A 22,048-nucleotide genomic window follows, 5' to 3' on the forward strand; every position below is an offset into this window, starting at 1 on the left:
TTTATACTATTTGTTACTTTTTCTATTTCTTTTTAAAAAATATCTGTATAGCTTATAAAATAAAAATATGTTTTAATTGACATGAAAGTATTTACCATTTCACTGATATTTTGAGTCCCTTTAATCAAGAGTCTTGAAATTTCTTCCATGGACCCTCTTGCAGTCTAGGTAAGCCTGTGAAGCGTTTCTCACAGTAATGTTTCTAGATGCCTAAAGTAAAATACATAGCAGTACAAAGGAAACTAATTATATTGGAATACAATTATCAAAATATTAAAAAGAAAACAGATTTGTGATATAGTAATAGGAGTATTTTGTTTATTGACACATTTGAAAGCAATATTCAAGAGCAAACCTATAACTGATGTAATTTCTTTAAAAAAAAAAAAGATTTTATTTATTCATGAAAGGTACAGAGAGAGGCAGAGACATAGGCAAAGGGAGAAGCAGGCTCCCCATAGGGAGCCTGATGTGGGACTTGATCCCAGGGCCCCAGGATCACGACCTGAACCAAAGACAGACGCTCAACCACTGAGCCACCCGGGTGCCCCAATGATGTAATTTCAAAGACGTAATAAGCATACAAGATAGTCTGGGATATCTACAACAATAACAATGTGATCCAGAAATATAGATGACTTCAGGACACCTAGATGGCTCAGCCATTGAGCGACTGCCTTTGGCTCAGGGCTTGATCCTGGATCCCGGGATCGAGTCCCATGTTGGGCTCCCTGCATTGAGCCTGCTTCTCCCTCTGCCTAAGTCTCTGCCTCTGTCTCTCCCTGTGTCTCTCATGAATAAATAAATAAAATCTTTTCTTTAGAAAAAGGAAATATAGATGACTTCTACTCATGATATAGTCACAGATACCACTAATACTACTGTGGTTTGTTGTTTATATTCATAATTGGAGGAAATGCTAAATTTTAGCCATATACAATTGTGAGGTAAAGAGAATAGAAACATCAAAAATGGATCCCAGATTGCTCTTTTTAAATAGGGCCTTAATGTAACAGTTTATAGTCTGAAGTTAGCTCAACTTTTTAAAGTACAGTGCATCTACAATATTTTATATCTCTTCGATCTTTCTACTTTTCTATCCCCTCCATCCCCTATCTGCAAAGTGGCTCTTCTTTTTACCTTTCTCTTTACATTAACATTTCCCATCTAGCTGCTTGGCTCTCTAGTCTTTCCACATATATAGATTGTCTTTTAGCTTGTTTTAGTTCTAGCTCTTGATCTTGCTTTCAATGGTGGTTACAATTAACTCCTTATAAATCAAGATGTTAACCCTTACCCACCATTGGGCATGCGATTTGAAATAGTATTTCGGTAATAGAGATTGATTGGCATTGATCCATTCACACTACAACAGGGTGCCAGCTGTGACTAATGATACAAAGGGTCAAGGTGACTGGCATTAGTGGCTATGGCATCAGTCGTTATAGAATAGATCAAATTAACAATCCTGCACAGGAACTTTGGACTGACCCTATATTTTGACATAATGCTTTCTAATCTGAGACTTTGGGAAATTTTGCTGCCAAAAATTACTCTTTTTCTGAAGTTATACCAAATATTGTTAGTTCTACCTTTCTTTTAGAACTGAGTTTGTATTTAGTTTGTGCATTGTAGTGTATGTGCATGAGTGTGTGTTTGGGTGTGTGTGCATGTGTGCAATGTGACTATAAAGATGGTTGTGATTGATAAAGGTGGAGGATATATAAATACATTTTGATTTCAAAAAATACTTATTCTAAAATCAAAGAGATTGACAAACAGAAAATTAATAGTTATAATATAGCTGGGTTATATTAATAGTGAAAGAATAGAGTGTAATACAGCTGTCTTCCAAAAATAGTGTAGCTCTGTAGTAATGATTTAAAATCTCTTGTTGCTGAGGACCTCAATGATCTCATCCATTCAGATACTTGTTTGTGTATCATGCTCTAAAGAGGTTAAGTGTCTTGAGAAAACTCCTAATCATAAATTTGTTTGTTTAGATTCTATTTGAGAATTCTTGTTAATTCTATTTAGTTTGCCAGGGGACATAGTAGTCAGTACATAAGCGGCTATGATGGGATGCCCCTCAAAATTGGAAATAAAGTTATCTTCTTTGAATGAAAGAAGTAAGAATCATACATAATCAATGAAGTGTCGAAATAATCCACTTTAAAAAGATAGTTTGTAAATATTTGAGTAAGGACATTTTGGAAACCCTCCAGTAAAGGTTAATTCATAGATTTAATCCAGTTGATAGAAAGAATGATGTAACAGGGGACAATTAAGTGCAGGATAACATATTAAGAATGCTAACATACTTTTGTCACTATCCTGGGTGGGTTAAGAAAACTCCAAAAGGCCTTTGTATATATAATATCTCTGATAGTGGACATGGGCAAATTGGCCATCATAGAATATCTCCCTCCATTTTGATTCATATTTACAAAGCAACAACTTTCTGGTTATGATCATGTTTCTGATGTAGATTTTCTGTTAGATAAATAATGCAATGGCCAGATGATAAATAGTGTTCTAGAACACTTGACCATTGTATTTATCATTGAAAATTAATGAATGGACTTCTGGGTTGGACATTATTCTCTTGTGAGCCTTATTAGATTTGCTGAGCCTAAAAAAAAAAAAAAAAAAAAGATTTGCTGAGCCTAACCTCTTTCTTTCTTTCTCTGTTCCTCTCTCCCTTCATCCTTTTTTTCCTTTCTTTTGGTGGGGGGGAGGGGCAGAGGAAGAGAGTGAGAGAGCGTATCTTAAACAGGCTCCATGCCCAATGCAGAGGCTGACAGGGGCTCAATCTCAGAACCCTGAGATCATGACCTGAGCCAAAATCAAGAGTTGGAAGCTTAACTGACTGTGCCATTCATGTGCCTCAACCTTTTATTTCTTGATTTACTTTTTTGATTTCTGAAAATTATCCTAGAGTAATTTCCTAGAGATGGTGCATTGAAATTTTTATATGTTGTATATTTGAAAGTGTCTTTTATTATGCTGCTTGATTAAGAGATTGGTCAGATACAGAACTATTGATTGAAAATAATTTTTACTTAATATTTTGAAGTACTACTACAATCTCTTTAAGCTTCCAATGTTGTTACTGAGAAGTCTGAAGTCATTTTAATTCCTGATCCTTAGACAAGACCTGTTTTGTCTGATAATATTTCTCCGTGGAAGCTTTTAGATCTTTTCTAGGCACAGCATTTTTATTCAGTAACTTTTCAAGAGAAGCATTTTATTAAGATCCATCTTATTGATTAGGAAATTGAGACTCAGATAAATTAATTTCTCAGTCATAGAAGAACTAGGAAGTGCCAGAAGCAAGATTTAAATACAATCCAATTCGAGATTTTGTGCTTTACATTATACTCTGTTAATACTTTAAGATTTTAGGGGACCGTTGAGTTCATTAGTCAACCACTTGACCTGTATCAGTAATTTACCTTGATATTTATTTATTTACTTCTTTTCTTTTTTTTTTTAAGATTTTATTTATTTATTCATGAGAGACACAGAGAGGGAGAGAGGTGGAGACATAGGCAGAGGGAGAAGCAGGCTCCGTTCAGGGAGCCCCATGTGGGACTCAATCTCAGGACTCCAGGATCACTCCCTGGCCAAAGGCAGACTCCTAACCACTGAGCCACCCAGGCCTTCCAACTTACTTTCTTATTTTCTAATGTAATTCTTTCTCTGAAGAACTACACTGATTCACAGTATGGGCCAAAATACCACTTTTTATTCTTACAAAAATAATTTCAAGGTATTATAAATAAAATAATTCTATTACTTACTTGAGGAGTCTCTGTTACATCAAAACCATCAAGGGCTGTAAGATAAGTAATCTCATTTCAAATTTCTTACATATTCAGAACATTAGTCAATACATTTTAATGCATCAGTCACTCTATCCATCCCAGTTTACTTCTCTTTATTTTTTTCTTTCAAGTTTTTATTTAAATTTCAGTTTGTTGGGATCCCTGGGTGGCGCAGCGGTTTAGCGCCTGACTTTGGCCCAGGGCGCGATCCTGGAGACCCGGGATCGAATCCCACGTCGGCTCTTGGTGCACGGAGCTTGCTTCTCCCTCTCTGCCTGTGTCTCTGCCTCTCTCTCTCTGTGACTATCATAAATAAATAAATAAATAATATTTATAAAAAAAAAATAAATTTCAGTTTGTTAACATACAGTATAATAGTAGTTTCAGATGTAGAATTCAGTGATTCGTCACTTACATACTATACCCAGTGCTCATCACAAGTGCCTTCCTTAATCCCCATCACCTATTTAACCCATCCCCTGGTTTGTTCTCTATAGTTGAGTTTTTCTGTTTTGCCTCTCTTTTTTTCCCTAGCATGTTCATGTTTTGTTTCTTAAATTCCACATGTGAATGAAATCATGTGATATTTGTCTTTCTCTGACTGTTTCACTTAGCATAATACTCTCTAGCTCTATCCACATCGTTGGAAATGGAGATGGCAAGATTTCATTCTTTTTTATGGAATAATATTCCTGTGTGTGTGGGTGGGTGGGTGGGTGTGCGCCACATCCTCTTTATCCATTCATCAGTCAATGGACATTTGGGTTCTTTCCATAATTTGGCTATTGTAGATAATGCTGTAAACACTAGGGTACATGTATCCCTTTGAATCAGTATTTTTCCAGTTTACTTCTTTTTTAAAACACAGTGTTTTAATTCCTTGTCATATGAGACAACTTTCTGATTTTAACATGCTCCATTCTAATTAACACCTTAAAATCAGTTGTCTGTCTCCTAAAGCACTACAAAATGTGGCTTGTCTTTTATGAGGTGTGTTAAATGTGTCTTCCATTTCTTTGGGCTATTAATGTTAAATCAGTGATAACTTCTCTAAAAGGGATCATTCTGAAGAACAACCAGTTCAGAGTGATTGTTACATTAACATAAAAGAGTCACTCTGAACTGTTACATTACACATATTTTTTTTTTATTTTAACAAGATGTAATGTAATCCTTTTAAGGTGGAAAAGCATTAAGGTTGAATTTTATTTGCGACAAGTCCTTAAGTAATATACTGACCACATTTTACTAGAGGCTGGTATTACCACCAAATTATATACACTAAGCTCTTACATACTATGCAAAACAAATATGAAATGAAATCCTTTTCTATACAATCCTTGGTCAAAAGAAGCAAAAGTATGGACATAAGATAACATGTATATAAAATATATGGTATTCAAGGTGGATGTGAATCAATATGCAGATCCAAACCTAGCAAGTGGTGTCTATTCATCTTTATCATTTACCACCATAATTTCACAAAAGCCACTTACTCTTTTTATATTGGGTTCATTACAGATACTAAATATATATAACAGCCCATCAGCAAAAGAATTGGGACTTCTGTATCATTCATTATATACTACCTATTTCTTTATCTTACTTACCTCCTTCCCCTATAATCTATCATACAGCACAGACAAAGAGAAGCAAGCATAAAGAGTTACTCATTAGCTCAGTTTTGCCCTTCCTCGTTTTTGGAAGAAAATTTATTCCAAAATTGTTTTTTTTAGGGGGAAAAAAGTATTTTAATAAATCATATCACAAAGTTGTTTTGTGGGATGGTAATAGATATTAGAGGAAATTAATAAGTCATTGGAAGGGTTCTATAGCCAAACTGGCTAAGATTGGGGGTCATTTTATTCACTGCAGAATTTTGTAAGACTTTAAGGTGCTATAATATGTTCATTATAATCTCTATAACAGTAATGAGCTATTGCATAAAAAATTCCATAACTAATTTGGAGAATTTATCTTAAAAGAATCATCTTTTCACCCAAGATCAAGTTGTGCACCTTGGAAATCACAGCTTTGACTCTTAAAGCACATCAGTTATAGCCTTTTCAAAAATGCAGTAACAGGTTTTAGGGAAATAGTCCCTCTCCCTGTTAATACATATTCATCTTATAAGCAAACTGTTAAAACAGGTTACAAGCTTATATAAGTGGATTTGAATAAATGATCCCTCAAAAACACTGGGTTTATGAAGAATGATTTTATAAAGAAAAAAACTATTAAAGCAAACTCAGTTCCATACAAAGAGTGCAGGAAAAAAGATAGGCTTCTCAAGGGACCTGCTTTATAATGACAAATCACTCCAAACTCTTTAAAGTTTTCTCTATCAACCAGTTCTTAAAGACGCATCTTCTTTTTCCTCAATTGTTATTATATGGGCATCACAATAGGAGACATTGGTTTCCTGTTGAGATAATTTGAAGCTAATAAAATACTCATATTTTTTTCAGTTGTTTGAGAAGCTCAGTGCATTCATTTTAAGAGAAAGATTTTTTTAAATAACCATTAATCTATGATTAGCTTTTCACATGTTTGAAAGAAACTGTTAGCCAGCAACAGGAATGCCTGAAGAAAGTGGACACTACCTTATTTGTTCATTCAATTAACACTTACTGATTTTACTTTGTACCTATTACCATGCTGTAATACTAGAGGGAGAGTGAAAAGACAAGCTACAGACCGGAAGGAAATCTTTGCAAAACAGGTATCTGATAAAGAACTGATACACAAAATATATAAAGAACACTTAGGACTCAGCAATAAGAAACCAAACAACCCAGTTAGAAAGTGAGCAAAAGGTCTAAACAGGTATCTCACTAAAGAAAATATATGAATGGCAAATAAGCATATGAGAAGATATTCAACCTCCTATGTCATTATGGAATTACTAATTAAAACAGTGAGATATGGGACGCCTGGGTGGCTCAGTGTTTGAGCGTCTGCCTTTGCTCAGGGTGTGATCCTGGAGTCCCAGTCCCACATCAGGCTTCCTGCATGGAGCCTGCTTCTCCCTCTGCCTGTGTCTCTGCCTCTCTCTCTATCTCTCTCTCTCTCTCTCCTTCTCGAATAAATAAACCTAAAAAGAGGGCGGGGGGAGAGACCAAGGTACCACTATACAACTATTAGAATGATTAAAATCCAAAACATTGACAAAACCCAGTGCTAGCAAGGATATGGAGCACTGGGATTTCTCATTCATTTCTGGTGAAAATGAAAAATTGTACAGTCACTTTGGAAATTTGACAATTTCTTACAAAGCTAAACATTGTCTTATCATGGGATCCAGCAATTGCTCTTCTTGGTATTTATCCAAATGAGTTGAAAGCTTATGTCCCCACAAAAACCTGCACAGGAATGTATATAACAGCTTTATTTATAATTGCCAAAACTTAGACGCAATCAAGATGCCCTTCAATAGGTGAATGGACAAGCAAACTATTAAAGAGAGTATTATTCAGCAATAAATAGAAATGAGCCATCAGGTCATGAAAAGAAGTAGAGTGATCTTAAATTCGCATTGCTAAGTGAAAAGCCAATCTGAATAGGTTACTTACTATATGATCTCAACTATAAGGCATTCTGGCAAAGGCAAAACTCTAGGGACTACTGAAAGATCAATAGTTGCCAGGGCTTTGGAGGGAGAAAGAAAAGGATAAAGAGGTGTAAAACAGGATTTTTAGGCCAATGAAAGTGTGTATAATACTGCAATGGTAGATACATGCCATTATACATTTTTCAAAATCCATGAAACTGTACAACAGAATGAGCCCTAATGTAAATTATTAATGACAATGTATCAATATTAGTTCATCAATTAATCAATTATAGCAAATTATAATAGGGGAAACGATATACAAGATAGGGGCTGGGGAGAAGAGATATATGGGAACTCCTAGTACTTTCTATTCAAGTTTTCTGTAAACCAAAAGTTGTTCTAAAAAGTAAAATCAGGGATGCCTGGGTGGCTCAGTGGTTGAGTGTCTGCCTTTGGCTCAGGTCATGATCCTGGGGTCCTATGATTGAGTCCCACATCAGGTTCCCTGCTTCTCCCTCTGCCTATGTCTCTGCATTTCTGTGTGTCTCTCATGAATAAATAAATAAATTCTCTTTAAAAATAAAGAAAAAAGAAAAATCAATTAGTTTGAAGACCACCAACTTATAGCATTACATTTTGGCAAGGACCTGTAATTATGGGCCCTTTGTTTGAAAAAAAAAAAAAAAACAGCCTGAGTTAAGGTCATAAACCTCTGTGAATGACAATAGCTTTTGTCACAGGGCTGTCATAGTATAACACTATTTATATTCTATGCCATTAATTTTTTTTATATAGAAGATCCTTCTTGAAGAGACCATGAATATAACTTTGATGTGGGCTCCTCTATTTTAAGACAGACTGTAAGTTACCTTCTCAATTTCTTTTAAACCACTTCAAATCTAAAAATGATGGGAAATGCTTTTGGGGTTTTGTTAAGATTAATACACCCATTGCCCCCTTTATGAGGCCTCCGACTGGTACTTTCCTTCAAAGGGAATGAATCCACCAGTTCTGGGATGTCTGCCCTGGCAGATTAGCTGGTGGTTGACTTCTTACTATACATCCTCAATCAGTCTATGATTGGCCAGAAAATTTCACATTATTTTGTACCACTTGAAAGCAAAAGGGGAGGGAAAAAATCCTCAAATTGCTGTTTTCGAGTGTCCAAGTACAATTTCGAGTAACAATTGAGTTTGACCAGTTTAGTGCAACCCTGAAGCCGATGCTAACTCTAAGCCTGTCTTTAATCAAGTTAACCACAACATGCAGCCAGAGAAGTAGGCATTTGCTATTATGTCCCTCCTTATCAATACAAACTCCTACTCAAATTTTTAACTTCCCACAGCACTCTTAGCAGCCCCAAACTTCCTCTTTTGTACCTCTCAACACATTGCAATCTATATTATTTTCTAATTATATTTCTTAGGAAGATAAGTCATGAGAACAGAATTTTTCAATGAGCACTTTTTTTTTTCTGGAAAAGTTATTTTAAGATGTGTTCTTAGCAGGTAATAAAAAAGACAAACCAGAAACTTAGCTAAGTGAGTACTGTGTTTCAAGAATTCAAATCCTGAAGAAGATTATTTTAATATCAAAAGAATGTTGGTGGCATCTCCTAGTGACACAGATTTCACTCAAATCTCCCTTTTGCCATGGGTTTAGAGTTGAGCCTCTAGTGACGTTGATATTTGTAATATCAAACTTCTTTTCAACAAGAACTAAGTAGGTCTTAAAATTCTTTATTTTTTCCTGGAGGTGATAGATGGTAAAGAGTTTCCCGTCAGCTCACTTATAAAAGAACCATTGAAAGAAGGAGGAAAGAAAGAGTAACTAATGGGGATAAATCCCTTTAAAAAGAAGTAATAAATAATCAACATTAGAATATTAAGATGTGAAATAGGACTCTGAGCTCTTACGTCTTTTTAAAACAGCTTTATTAAAATATATTTCACATACCATACAATTCACTTATTTAAAGTGTACAATTTAATGTTATTTTTAAGTTTTTTAGCATATTCACAGTATTTTTCAATCATCACCACAATCTTTTTTTTTTTTTCATCACCACAATCTAACTTTAGAATATTTTCATTCCCACTAAAAGAAACCCCATACTCATTACCAGTCCATATTTTTTTTAAAAAATTATTTATTTATTCATGAGAGACACAGAGAGAGAGAGAGACAGAGACACAGGCAGAGGAAGAAGCAGACTCCGTGTGGGGAGCCCGATGCAGGACTCGATCCTGGGACTCCAGGATCACGCCCTGGGCCGAAGGCAGGCGGTCAACCACCGAGCCACCCAGGGACCCCCAACCAGTCCATCTACATTCCTTACCTGCACCAACCCCATTCTAAGCAACCATGAGTCTACTTCGTCTCTATAAATTTGCCTATTTCTGCACATTTCATATGCATGGAATCATACAGTTAGTGGCCCTTAGTGATGGGTTTCCTTCACCTAGCATAACGTTTTCAAGGCTCATCCATGTTGTAGTATGTATTGATACTTAATTTCATTTTATTGATGAATGATATTACACATTATGGAATATCACATTTTATTTCAACAGTTGATGGACATTTGTGTTATTTTAGCTTTTGGGCTAGCTACTTAGACATTTTTTGTATGTTTTTGTGGGGGCATATGCTTTAATTTTTCTTGGGTTAGATACTTAGGAGTGAAATCACTACATCATATAGTAATTCTGTGTTTAATTTTTTTTTAAGATTTTATTTGTTTATTCATGAGAGAGAGAGAGAGAGAGAGAGAGGCAGAGACACAGGCAGAGGGAGAAGCAGGCTTCATGCAGGGAGCCCAATGTGGGACTTAATCCTGGGACTCCAGGATCACGCCCTGAGCTGAAGGCAGACGCTCAGCTGCTGAGCCACCCAGGCATCCGTGTATTTAACTTTTTAAGGAACTGCCAAATTGTTTTCCAAAAGAGCTGCACCATTTTACATTTTCTGCCATCAATCAATGTATGAGGGCTCCAATTTCTCCACATCCCATCTCTTTCATAAATTAGCTTTCTCAAAAACGAATGTGTTAATATATTCATGCATGTTTTCATATGGGGATGCAAAGTAAAGAATCTGGAAGAGGGATCCCTGAGTGGCGCAGCGGTTTAGCGCCTGCCTTTGGCCCAGGGCGCAATCCTGGAGACCCAGGATCGAATCCCACGTCGGGCTCCTGGTGCATGGAGCCTGCTTCTCCCTCTGCCTGTGTCTCTGTGCCTCTCTCTCTCTCTCTGTGACTATCATAAGTAAATACAAAAAAAAATTTAAAAAAAAAACAAAAAACAACTATAAAAAAAAAAAAAAGAATCTGGAAGAAAATGCACCAGGGTTTTAATATTTGTTATCTCTAGAAATCAAGATTACGTGTGGATTTTTCTTCATTTTTTTACTTATCCATAACTATGTTGTAAAAACAATAAGCATGTGTAGCTTTTTCATTTTAAAAAGAAAGTATGATCTTCTTGCCAGTAGGCCCCATAACACTTGTTCTCAGCTGCTGATTATTAGAAGCAACTAAAGGTACCTGGGTGGCTCTGTCAGTTAAGCGTCCAACTCTTGATTTTGGCTCAGGTCATGATCTCAGAGTCATGATCTCAAGGTTCTGAAATTGAGCCCCTCACCCATTTCTGTGCCTGCTTAAGATTCTCTTTCTCTCTCTCTGCCCCCTGCTCCCGCCAAAAAATAAAAGAAGTAACAAAGGAACTTTTTTTTAAAATATCAATGTCTTGACCATCTTTCATGTTTAGGTGATCTGGGACGATTCTAATGTGCAAGCAGAGTCAGAACTAAACCCTGTACTTTCAGTTCTAACTAATTTGTTGAGTTTTGCAGGAGGGTGGGGAACCCCTTTCTTACAGACTGGCAGTCTCCTGATGTGAATTTAGTTAGGCCATTTTATTTATGGTTTGCAAGGTATTATCTTTACTGGGTTACATCTGGAGAGGCTTCCTTAGTATCAAGAGGCTACTTCAAGAAACATGTGAAGAGGTGTCCCAAACTTTCTTCTGGCAAGTGTCATAGGAAGATCAGCAACTTAATGTTGAAATGAAACCATCTGGCACTTAAGGAGTTCTATACCTATAGTAAGGTATAATTTTTAAGCCCTCTTCCAAATAAAGCTGTCTTTGACTTCATGGATAACAATATTTAGACAATGATTTGTCATGCAGTCCTGTGCTGCATAGTAGTGAGAGATGTGCAGAAGTGGTCTGAAGATGGGAGAGAGAAGATGGAAGTAACTCCATAAGAATATGCATCACTGAATATTCTACATCTGTTGCTTTATCTTTCACGTACAATAGGTGATTGGAGAGAAACTGGGTCCATTAAAATTCTTGATTCTGGTATCTACTGTAAGTAACATACTTCTTGAATGAAGAACAAAGGAGTCAGCTTCAAGGCTGAGTAATGGGGTATTGTGACTTTTTGTGTCCTATACCTTCAATACTAAGGATATTTGATGTTCCTGTCAGAAGGATCTACTCCTGAAGCATATGAAGGCTTTTAACTTAAAAAATTGGAAGCATACATTCCTTGATAAATCTTTTTCTTGGTTCCTGTCTAGGCTCTATTTGGTGGGGTAAAAAGAGGGATAAAGAGAATGGTTGTCTTTTTCAATGACAAGAGGAAAATGTGCTACTGAATTTAAGCAGGCTCTCTTCACAAATGTCAGTGATTTTTGGAAGAATTATTTTTATCTACAAACCAATTTTCATGAGTTTTAACTGTGTACAAGCTACATGGTAATTCTGTTGGGAAAGCCAACGATGAATGACATTATTCAAGCTTTGAAACTCATATGACCCAGAAGAAAAAATATGTCCTAAAAAATTATTAAACAAAATAAGATATGAAAATTTTCATGGAAATTATAAATAATAGTTCTGTAAAACTTCTAAGAATGAAAAGAGCACTTTTGTAAGTGAAAGATGTTTAATGTTTTTCCAGCATAATCTCAAAGTTGAACATCCCCCCACTATCTGAAAAATGGTACCAACTTTCTTTTTTTTTTTTTTTTTGGTACCAACTTTCAAATGAATCTGCAATCCTTGTTGCAAAATTTTTGTTCATTCTTTTCTTTCACTGCACTGTTTATCATTATTATTTCTATATATAAATATCAGAAGTGTTTTGTTGTTTTGGCTTTCTGGCTTCTGCTAAAAATAGCCAAATTATCTGAAATTTAAAAACGTTAATTTGTAATCACATAGTACATTCATATCAAAGAAGATTCAGGATTCCTCTCCTGATTAACTTTGAAAGCTTAAACTTTTTAATATTTAAACATAATAATGATAATGACAATTATTTATTGAGGTCTTTCACTTTGTTTCTTCCTATTTATCTCATAAGTGTATTAGCTCATTTAATATTAAAAAATGTCCTACATATAATTCGTCTAGGTTCATCTTCATCATAATTCCTGAAAATGCAGATATAACCTTGTTTATATCGATGTACTTTTATAAGCAATAAAACCAATGAAAAAACCTGGTTAAGTGAGTGGCTGTTTCATGTACTGTATTGGTTGAGTTTATTCCCATCCTCAATTCACTCTTTTAAAGATCTCTCTTGTAAGTTTGTTAGTTATGCACTCTATTTCTATTCTTCTAGCAGTTACTCTTAAATAGTAATAATAGACTTAATAAGTTTTGAGGTGAATCAATAATTCTATCTTTCTCTTGAAAAAAGACAAGGACCTTAAAATGTTGTGTCTTGTCCCACCATTTATGTTACTTTATTTTAATATGTGTGCAGGCACAAACACATTTTATTTTATTTTTTTAAAGTAATCACTACACTCAGTGTGGGGCTTGAACTCACAACCTCGAGATCAAGAGTCACATGCTCTAATCTACTAACTGAACCAGCCGGGTGCTCTCCTCACATACACACTTTAAACATCTCAACCTAGATTTATCAATATGCTTTGATTTTTCTGTTTATCATTGATTCTTATACCACACCCTTTCTTTCTAAATTCAATTTCCTAGGGCGCCTGGGTGGCTCAGTTGGTTAAGTGTCTCCCCTTCACCTCAGGTCATGATCTCAGGGTCCTAGAATTAAGCCCCATATTGGGCTCCTTCCTCAGTGGGGAGCCTGCTACTCCATTTACCCCTCCCCACTGCTTGTATTCTCTCTCTCAAATAAATAAATTCAATTTCTTTCTTGCTGAAGTATATTTTTGGTAATATTTTCATAAAGATCTGTTAATATAACCTGTCTCAGCTTTTGTGCATCTTAAAATTTTTTCTCCCTAATTTAAAAATCCTGATCTTTGACATTCTAAAATTTCACCATAGTGTCTAAGTGTGGATTTTTTTGGTTACCCTACTCAGAACTATCTGCTCCTTGAATATGAAGATCCATGGTTTCTTTCATTTTCAGACTGCTTCTCTCCCAATCTCTTATTCTGGAGAGAATATTTATTAGACTTATTAGACATATGTCAGATTCTCATTCCATACTCCTGGTGTCTTTTTTTATTTGCAATATAATCTATCTGTTAATGAGTTATAATTAGTTAATTGAGGAATAGCATGCATATTAGGTATCATGTTCCTTAACTCCATATATATCTATGTATATGTAAATCTAACCCACTGCATTTAGATGAATTTTCAGATCTGTTTTCAAATTTACTAATTTCCTCTGTCCATATTCAATACACTAAATAGTTAATATACTGAGCTTTTCCTTTCAATTATTATATTTTTAATTTCTAGGCTTTCCACTTTGCTTTTTCAAAATTGCTTTTTTTAGGAGATACTGCCCTTATAATTTTTATTTTTTTCTATCTATATCTTTGAATATTTAAAGCAAATTTGTTTTCACATTGTTCCATGCTCTATTGGTTTTAACCTATGAATTCTCCTGTTGAGATCCTGAGTCACATGGAGATCTGTTTTCTTAAATGCTTCAAATTTTAGTTGGATTCTGTCTTCAGATTGAGTTGTTTTCAAAGGATATGTCATGATTCAAGCTTGTGAAGTCATTATTGTGGGTGGGTGTGTATGTGGTTTTTTTTTTTTAAGATTGTATTTATTCATGAGAGACAGAGAGAGAGAGAGAGAGAGAGAGATTGGCAGAGACACAAGCAGAGGAAGAAGCAGGTTTCATGCAGGGAGCCTGACGTGGGACTCGAATCCAGGACTCCTGGATCACTGAAGTATATTTTTGGTAATATTTTCTCCAGGTCAACAGCAGGCACTAAACCACTAAGCCACCCAGGGATCCCTATTGTGGGTGGTTTTACGTCTCCCTCTGCCAGTCCCATGGGTCTCTCAACCAGTGTTTACAATAATTTCATGACCTAAGATTCTCTCACCAAGTGTAATGTGTGAATTTAACCCCCTATCCCTGCATAGTATCAGTTTAGATTTCTTCCAGATGATTAATTTTCAACCATGATCTAGTACAGGCAGCCCATTTTTCTTGCCAAATTCCCAGTCCAGTGGAAAGAACTTTTCTAGTCCCTTCCGGGTTCTTGGTTTCATGCTGGTAGTGCACCTTTAGCTTCCCATGCCACAGGGTCAACAACTCAACATTTGTCTCCTTTCCCAACTCTCTATTCTCAAATGAAAGTGATTTAGAACGTCCAGGGTTAGTAGCCTCAGGGCCCATGGCTTTAGCTTCCTTTTTTGCTCTGGCTTCAGATAACCTCTCTTTATTTCTGGCACCAAGTGGGTGTTTTTTGTTTGCTGTTTTGTTTTCAAGCTTAGATATGGATATGCATGATTTTGTTGTTACATTCTGTTCACTAGTACTACCTGGAGCAAGGGGGAGGAGAGGCCAGTCAGCCATGACCAGAGACCTCAGTTTCATCTATTATGATACCACATAGATAATTTGACCTACTCTGCACCTTTAGTTTGCTTACATTTTTTGTTAAACAAACCAACAGGTCACATAGACTGTCAGGAAAATGCAATTTGAATCCTGTTGCTCTTGCTCTGTCTTCATGTCATGGTTGTCAGAGATGTCAAACTCTTAGAGAGCAGGCACTGCACCACATGCAGATATGCATTAGCATCACAGGAAAACAAAAATAAGTAGTGTGCATAATGTTTCTGAGGGTCCTATTTGCAGGGTAAAACATCTTTTCCTAAGTTGTCAACTTTCTTATTGGCAACTCTATTTCATAGATTCATACTAAAAATGTAGCTTCCTTTTGGTTTTGGCAGTGGTAACTGGTATCTTCATATTCTTTCCTTTTTTAGAATAAACAAGTTTTGCTCCTGCTTTTGCCTATTGCAACCAACTCTCAAGCAACTGGAAGGTCATTGGACACTAGCCACAGCCATTGGCTGCAGTTTGTTTAACCCAATAGTTGGTCAAATGTTATTCTCAACCTTGAAATATAATAATGAGATTTTTTTCGTGTGTATGAGGGTAAGAGGGGTAAAATTATGGACTATAAAACCAGAGTGACAGGAAGGTGCTAGGAGAAATGTTCAAAACATTGATGTGATTTATGAACATATGGCAAACAGATGTGGTGGAGCCATAGGGACCCCCATCTCCTTTTATAAATTTGGATCACATTTGTGTCCTTCTTGCATCACCCCAGCCCCAGGTTCATAATATGCTTTATTAAAATTCTCTGCAGGGCATATGGATGATTAATAATTGTTGATGACAGAAATTTGGTTTTGGTAAGCTGCACAGTGAAAGATAAATACAACGAGGCTATTTTAACCTCTGTACATTAAAGCTTATTAGAGTAAGTCTTCTCTGTAAGATGGTCTGTGTTGAGATTGTGTGTGATTTATGGAAATGTCACCAGTGACCCTGGTTCTGGAAAAATTCTCAAAATCTCTTTTGTTGTTATCATCACTTGAGTTTCAGTTGTCACCGGGGAAAATCATTTTTGGAAAAAACATAATCAAGAGTGGTCAAAATATGCTTCAAATAAAATAAATATTTGGTAGCTATCTAGGAATAAAAATACAATGAAAGCCTTGAGATGGATATTGGAAATAAAAATTTATTTGTAACCAGTTCTAAATGTGGTGTGGAAGAGAAACAAATGGATAGGAAACATTGGAATATTGGCTTTTGATCCTTTCCCCAACTCTAACATGCCTGGAAAATTTGGATAAGCTTTTTAATTATTTCTCCCTTTCTTAAAATAGCAAATGCCCTGTAATTAGTGTCTGTAATACAGTTTGAAAAAAAATTTAATAAAATAAAAAATCCTAACAAGCATCTATGTGGCAAGAAATCCTAAAAGTACAAATGTATTTATTGTGAAGAACTCATTTTCCTTTCATCCTTCTCAAGTTCACTTATCTAGAAGCAAATACTGAGTTTGAAATTATTAAGAAAAAGTCCTAATATTATATAAGCCTGGCTTTCAAATAGGAATATTGAAATTTACCAAAAATTGCATTCAGTAACTGTACTATTCACCATAAGGTAATAGTCATTTGTAAAGCTGGTATTTATTGTAAGATCATATAATTCCCACCTCACTCAAGTGATATTTTGAGGAAAATTTAAAAAGGATAAAGGGGAAACACTCAGAAAATAATGAGAATAATGCTGGAGGTCTGATGATTATTGATTTGGTGAATTTTGCTTTGGCTGGGACTCTGATAGGCAGAACTGGAAGATCATACAGCACAAACACTTGATTTGCAGTTTCCAAAACCTCTTCATTTTTCCCATCCAAGAGTATGGCTGGCGGTTGTCTGGAAGTTGAAAGGAATGATTGCTGGATCAGGGCCTCCTACAAAGTGTTAGAGGAGTCAGCATGGGGCAAGTCTGTGCTTAACGTGTGGGGTTAAAATAGGAAAAGAGAACTCCCATGCTTTTCTTCATGCCCTCATTTTTCATGCAATTAGGGCAAATTATAAAAACAGTAACAAAAATGAAAACACACATGGTAACAATATCCTAATGTGTTTGAGAAATAATGCAGAAGATGGACTTAACCACCTCAAAAAATTTTGGGAAACTGTTCAGGGGTCTAAATGGAAGTCTGGTATTTTGATTACCTAGACAACTTTCCTTCGGTTCTGGTCACATCATCAGCTTCTCTCTCACCTCTATCGGGAGTGACTAATAACTCAGTTTTATACTTGTTTCTTAGAGAATGTATAAAAGAGCTTCCCTCAAAAAAAAAAAAAAAAAAAAAAGTGAGTGCTGTTGCATTCTTTTGTGTCTCTACAGTATTTTGTCCTCAGTCTGAAACTGGGTTAAGACACTTAGGCTTGAATAACTGGCAAGTCTCTTGATTCTTTTCTAAATGGAAGCGCCTTGGTGGTTGACAATTGAAGAATGATTACATTTTCTGGAGTACTTTGTGGGTTTGGTTTTTAAAACCAGTTCTTAATATTCAAGCTACTTGGAAGTTGGAGCTTCAGTAATAGCTAGTCATTTTGAAAATGTGGAATTTGTACAGTTTTGAGTAAATACCAAACTGATATATTTTCAAAAATGTAAGTTACCACATTCAATTGTCTTGAGAACCAATGGAGGAGCAGTAGGGTTTTCCTCCAAATTGTAAAATAATTTGATATTAAAAAACTTAAAAATAAAGGGAGTAGATTTTCCTGTGCAGATGTCATATCCAGATACAGTTCTCATTGACTTAGTGTGGCCCTACAATGAAACTGTAAACTTCCATGTCTCAAATCTTGAGAATGTAGGAAGGAGTTATATTATGTTGTGCATTTTTTCAGATTAAAGATTATGTTGCTTTAACCCAGACTTTCAAAAGTAAATTGAAATATTCTGGTATCCTGTCAGTGTAGTAGTTTTGACTTATCCTAGCAAGGGACCATCTCAATCCTGACTACATTTAGCTAAAATGAACAAAATAATACCTGCAACTTTTTCTCATTTTTGGAATATGTATTGTCAATGCTTATTGACAATATTTGTAAGTTGAAATAGCACTTTAATTCATGAGAAGAGGCAGCCATATAATTAAGAACTTGAAAACTGTCTTTATATCTTACTTGGTCTATTCTTGTCACCCACAACATTGCTAAATAAAACCTCCACTCATTCTTTCATCAATTCTACAAATAATTATTTAGCATCCCTTACATGTTAAGCATCTTAGTAGGGACTAGGTGTGTAAAGATTTAAAAGCAAACATATAAACAAGATGAAACAGCAACAAAAACCACTGTCTCTGACTTTTAATAGCTCCTATTGAGGGAAACAGAATGATAAGTACCTAATAAAAATCCTACACGATATGACTGCTATAATAGAGGTATGTACAAAATTCTATACATGTACAGGAAAAGGAAGGACTTGCTACCTCCAGAGAAGCTAGAAAGAAGTCACATAAACTGTATCTCATGTTGGTGTTTTACAGATGTGAGACAAGGATGATTCCCTAGAGAGGACTGTGAGCAAGAACGCAGAGCTGCGAACAGGAATATTTGGGGACAGATATTGGTAAGGATGCTTGGGTCCATATTTTACAGTGCCCTTTCTATCCTATTAGGAAATTTACTATATTTGTTATAAGTAATGAAGAGTCTATTAAGATTTATAGGGAGAGGGATGGACATGATCAGATTTGGGTTTATATAAACCACTCAGAACTATAAAAAAATGAATTCTGGGGAATAAGAACCTGGTGAGGAAGAACAAACAGAAGGCTATTGAAAAAATGGTAACATGAACCAAGAAAACTGCAGGAGGAGGGGATAGAAATTAAGTTCCTCAGCCCCAATGCATGCCTGTATAAGTTCATCTCTGTGTCTATCTATGCCCCTCCCCCAGCAAGCTCTCACTCTAAACTGTTCCCTCACTCAACAAATTTCCCGTTTACCTCCTTTAAAATTCATGACATATTTCAGACATACAGAGGCTCTAAGAACTAATGTAATAAATACCTGTGAACCCACTACCCTGTTTAGGAAATAAAACATTAATACAAATGAGGGCTTCGGTGTGACCCTCCATATTGGCACATGTAGCTTTCATTTCTTGATTTTCATTGCTTAGTAATGTTCTATTGTATAAACATATAAAGATTTATTTATCCACCTTTTATTCATAGATGTTTAGTTTTCTGTTTTTTGATGTTATAAGCAATGCTGCTATAAAAATTATTGTATATGTTACTCTCTTTACATGCATGGGACTTTTTAGGTATGAACATAGAACCAGAATTCCTGTCCCATTGTGCATTTTCAGCTTCATTAAGTATTGCCACATTGTTCTCCAAGTGTTTATACCCATTACATTCTCACCAGTAAATTAAAAAAACAAACTATATTAAATTTAAAAATCAATAAAATAAAACCACTTGGTGTTCCACAATTTCACCAATACTCAATATTGCCAGACTTTTAAATTGTTGCTGGATTGTGCCAGGCTTTTTAAGCCATTGAGGATTTTTTTGGCTTTTACTTTAAGTGAGATGAGAAGCCTCTGGAGGATTTTGAACAGAAGGAGGTAATGACCTAAGGATCATTCTGGCCATTGGATTGAGAACAGACTAATATAGGAAATAAAGGAAGTAAAGGGACAGAACCAGTTAGACCCCTTAAGTGGCTGTTGCAATAATCTATTCAAAATGTGATGGAGGATTAAGCTAGAGTGGTAGCAGTGGAAGAATGAGAATTAAAAACATATCCAGACTCTAAATATGTTTAGAAGGTGGTGGCATTTTGAAAGTAAAAATGATGGATTTGCGATTGGCTTGCAGGCAGAGTGTGTGAGAGATTCCAAGGCTTTGGATCAGTAACTGAAAGAGTTCAGTTGCTGTTTACAAGGATGGGGATGGATACAGGAGGAACAGGTCAGGTGAAAAGATCAGGATCAGCTTTGGGCTTGATCTATTTGAGAAAACAATTAGATACCCAACTGAAAATAGATAAGTCTAGAATTAACATTATAGTTTAGAACTAGAGTCTAAATTTTTGAATATCATATAGATAGTATTTAAGCTTTGAGACTAGAAGCAGTCACCAAAAGAGTAGTATAGTCAGAGAAGCAAAAAGGCCCATGAACTGAAACCCATTTTTAATGGGAGATAAGGAGAAGCCAGCAAAGAAAACAAATAGAGGAGGAAAACCAAGATAGTGGCTGTGCCAAAAGTAAAAATGTGTCCCTTCCTGGGACACCTGGGTGGCTCAGTCCCTTGAGCATCTGCTTTTGCCAAGGTCCTGGGATCAAGCTCCAAATGGGCCTCCCCCCTCCATGGGGAGTCTGCTTCTCCCTCTCCCTTCCTCTTTCATGTGCTCACTCTGTGTCAAATAAATAAATTTTTAAAAAATTTTGTTTAATGTGTTCCCTACTGCTGACAGACCAAGTAGGTTGAGAACTGAGATTTGATCATTAGATTTAGCAACATGAAAGTCACTGCTGATTTCTCAATAGCAATTTTGGTGGAGTGGTGGGGGTGAAAGCCCAATGAGAGCCTTTTAAGAGAAGACAAAGGAGAGAAATAATTATTCTTTATATGATTTTTTGCTATATGGGGGAATAGGGAAACATGGCTGCACTTGGGTGGTGGATTTGGGTCAAGAGAGGATTTTCTTAATATTGGAAGAATATTAGCATATTTATGTGCTATGGGAAGATGCAAAAAAGTAAAGGAGAAATGATGATGCAATAGAGAAAAGAGACAAATTCTAGAGTGATGTCCTTGAGTAGTTGAGAGGAGATGGGACTAGTGGATTAGTAAAGAGAGTTACAGAAAATTCGTCAGTTGTTGCCAAAGGGAAGACAGAGTAAATGGACATGGATATGAGCTGAGAGATAGAAGCAGTGGTAAGAAGGCAAAGAATGATGGTTGCTCTGTGAAATAGGAAATAAGAATCATCCAAAGGTGTGTAAGGAGAGGTGTCAGAAGTTCTAGTAAAGAGGATAAATATGGCATACTGATCTAGGAAAAAGAAACTGGGAATTGTTCCTTCTGATTTTTAACCTGTCTTGGATTATTTCACTAAACTGGTCTTCTAGTTTCTGTCCTTGCCCCAGAATGATTCTCTTTTAACAAGATCATGTCATTCTGCTCAGAACCTTCCAATAACTGTACATCTTGCTAAGAGTTGAATCCAGAGTCTCTCATACCTCCTATAAAGCTCTATACTACCTGTTCCCATATTGCCTCCAAAGCTCAGTTTGCCTCCTGCAACTGCTTTCCCCCTCTCAAACCATCAAAGCAGGACAACTGTGTCTACTTTTTGTTCACTACTATATCTTCAGTGAAGATACAGTGCCTAGCACATAATAGGTCCTCTAAAAGTTTTTCAACAAATTAAGCAACAGCATTTTAATAATAAATTAAGAAGAATAGAAGCAAGGTCATCCAAATTGGAGTCTTCCTCTGAGTGCGTTGGGTTTCTTGGGACATATGGGTAATGAAGACTTTGCTTATAAATTGGGAAAGTGTGGGGCCAGACAGGTGCTGTGCTCATTTAAATGCCACCAAAAGTTTCATATATCTTTCACTCAAAAAATTTAAGAGATGGAAGTTCCAAATGTTTTTTTGTGCTACAGGGTGAGCTACATAAGGTTTGCAATTCACATATATTTATTTATATTCAGGCAAGGGCTAGTGTAACCTAACTTCATTCAGTGCAACAAACAGAACCAAAGTGGATAAAACTCCATGAAATGTACTGTTAATGATGCTGCTGAATACATTTTTTTTGCATGTTATAATGCCCTC

General features: G+C 35.8%; 1 long non-coding RNA gene across 4 annotated transcripts in view; it reads left to right on the forward strand.

The window, feature by feature from the left end:
• Positions 1-22,048, forward strand: part of LOC121498876 — a 129,064-nt gene that overhangs the window by 64,697 nt on the left and 42,319 nt on the right. For all 4 annotated transcript variants that reach the window (XR_005989937.1, XR_005989938.1, XR_005989935.1 and 1 more), the window contains exon 2: positions 18,734-18,816. This is a non-coding gene — a long non-coding RNA (uncharacterized LOC121498876). The remainder of the gene's footprint in view (positions 1-18,733; positions 18,817-22,048) is intronic.

This window comes from Vulpes lagopus, chromosome 9 (assembly GCF_018345385.1).
Source record: "Vulpes lagopus strain Blue_001 chromosome 9, ASM1834538v1, whole genome shotgun sequence".
Lineage (NCBI taxonomy): Eukaryota > Metazoa > Chordata > Mammalia > Carnivora > Canidae > Vulpes > Vulpes lagopus.